Source organism: Danio rerio, chromosome 4 (assembly GCF_049306965.1).
Source record: "Danio rerio strain Tuebingen ecotype United States chromosome 4, GRCz12tu, whole genome shotgun sequence".
NCBI lineage: Eukaryota > Metazoa > Chordata > Actinopteri > Cypriniformes > Danionidae > Danio > Danio rerio.
Genome location: NC_133179.1, coordinates 76,250,001 through 76,252,500, shown reverse-complemented (window position 1 = coordinate 76,252,500; position 2,500 = coordinate 76,250,001). Strand labels below are relative to the sequence as shown.

Here is a 2,500-nt window from a genome sequence, read left to right as displayed (position 1 = left end):
CGTCAATCTGTCAATCCTTTCCGTGTCCGGGCCGGGTGAGGTTCCCCGTGTTGAGTCAAATTAAGCCGCAGGCTCCACTCCTGGTGGTGCCCTTCCGTCAATTCCTTTAAGTTTCAGCTTTGCAACCATACTCCCCCCGGAGCCCAGAGACTCGTGGTTTCCCGCAACGCTGCCCGGCGGGTCATGGGAATAAACGCCGCCGGATCGCGGGTCGGCATCGTTTACGGTCGGAACTACGACGGTATCTGATCGTCTTCGAACCTCCGACTTTCGTTCTTGATTAATGAAAACGTTCTTGGCAAACGCTTTCGCTCCGGTCCGTCTTGCGCCGGTCCAAGAATTTCACCTCTAGCGGCGCAATACGAATGCCCCCGGCCGTCCCTCTCGATCATGGCCCCGGGTTCCGGAAACCCACAGAAAATAGAACCGGGGTCCTATTCCATTATTCCTAGCTGGGGTATTCAATGGGGCGCGGTGCCGGCCCTGCCTTGAACACTCTAATTTTTTCAAAGTAAACGCTCCGGGCCCCAAGCCGAGGACACCCAGTCAAGGGCATCCGGGGGGCGCCGGGAGGCCTGGGGGTCCGGGACCGGCGGTGGCTCGCCTCGCGGCGGACCGCGCGGCCCGGTCCCCGAGATCCAACTACGAGCTTTTTAACTGCAGCAACGTTAGCATACGCTATTGGAGCTGGAATTACCGCGGCTGCTGGCACCAGACTTGCCCTCCAATGGGTCCTCGCCCATGGGTTTGGGATGCACTCATTCCAATTGCAGGGCCTCGAAAGAGACCTGCATTGTTATTTTTCGTCACTACCTCTCCGTGTCGGAAATGGGTAATTTGCGCGCCTGCTGCCTTCCTTGGATGTGGTAGCCGTTTCTCAGGCTCCCTCTCCGGAATCGAACCCTGATTCCCCGTCACCCGTGGTCACCATGGTAGGCGACGGACCTACCATCGAAAGTTGATAGGGCAGACATTCGAATGAACCGTCGCCGCCGCGAGGGCGCGCGATCGGCCCGAGGTTATCTAGAGTCACCAAAGCGAGGCCGGGGGCGGACGGCGGCGGGTAGGCGCGAGGCCCCCCTCTCCACCGCCCGCGCACCCGCATGGGTTTTGGATCTGATAAATGCACGCGTCCCCGGGTACCCACCCCCCGCCCCGAGGGGAGAAGGGCGGCCCAGGTCGGCGCTCGTTGGCATGTATTAGCTCTGGAATTGCCACAGTTATCCAAGTAACCGGGTGGAGCGATCAAAGGAACCATAACTGATTTAATGAGCCATTCGCAGTTTCACTGTACCGGCCGTGTGCACTTAGACTTGCATGGCTTAATCTTTGAGACAAGCATATATTACTGGCAGGATCAACCAGGTAGCCCTCGCCTCGGGTGAATCGCGTGGTGGTAAGGCCCGAGAGTGCCGGAGGAGAGAGGGAAAGGACTCGGCGGAAGAGAACCCTCCCGCCCGCACCACAGCTCCGCGCCGCCTACCTACAAGCGGGCCTCGCTCCGCCGAGGCGTCACGACTGCTCGCAGGAGGGGGCACGCGGGCTAAGTGGGAGGGGGGGATTGGGCTCCCAGGTACCGCCGCCTACCCACCCCCCACCGCACACATGGAAATGAGGGGGGTCTGCCGGCGTTGGGCTGGCCGCTGGGTCGAGGCCATCACCAGGAAGGATCGTGCTTCGCAACGGGATCGAGTGCGCCGCAGATGCCGCGCGCGCCTACCACACAGCTTCCCCACCCCCAAGTCAGCCTACGCGCCCGGGATTACACCCGGGTGGTGAGGAAGAGGAGGGGGGGCAAGGAGGGATGCTGCCCGGTAAGAGCGCACGCACAGCACCGACTAGCGCACTTGTTCCGTCGGTACAGGGCGGTCTGAGATCGACGGGCCATCTGAGTCTTTAACCCAAAGGAGCAAGGGTCGAGGTCTGGGTGAAGGCCCGCCTCGCCCTCCTTTCGAATGCCCAAAACGGGGAGGAACCCACCCCACCCACAGCGGTCCCCTTTGTCGGAGGACCGGGCAAGGGGCCTGCCCCTGGGGCATCGCGCACAATTCCCATCGGTCAGGTGGTGGAAGGCGGTGGCACGTAGTTACGCGCTCAAAACCTAAGTCCACTAAATCACGCCTTCCCCGAAACCTCGACGGCAGGTCAGCGATAACCAGTGACGGCTGCCCAGACCTCCGGGAGAGAGAGACCCAAGAGGTCACGTCCCGCCCGGCTGTGAACCTGAGCTCGGGGGCCATGGATAGTCAGGGTTAGCGGCCGCTTCTTGCTTCTCCCTTGCCGAATCGGGTGCCGATGGTGACCCGCGACTGACTTTGCCTTCGGCAGCCGGAGCGGTGCTGCTGGTCACCCACAGCTGACCTTTCTGGCTGGCACGCGGGGTGGCACTTCTCCCAAGCCTCAGGCAACCAGGCAAGCCAAAGCTCCACAAGCCCAACAACTAAGCCTCCGGGCAACCCTAACCCTATCCCCAAGCCCAATCCCCAGGCCTCCGGGCAGC

At 61.9% G+C, this 2,500-nt stretch overlaps 1 pseudogene; it reads right to left on the bottom strand.

Annotated features, from left to right (window-relative positions):
- LOC141382102 (18S ribosomal RNA) overlaps nucleotides 1–1,368 on the bottom strand; it is a 1,939-nt pseudogene extending 571 nt beyond the window's left edge.
- Between the last annotated feature and the right edge of the window lie 1,132 nt (nucleotides 1,369–2,500).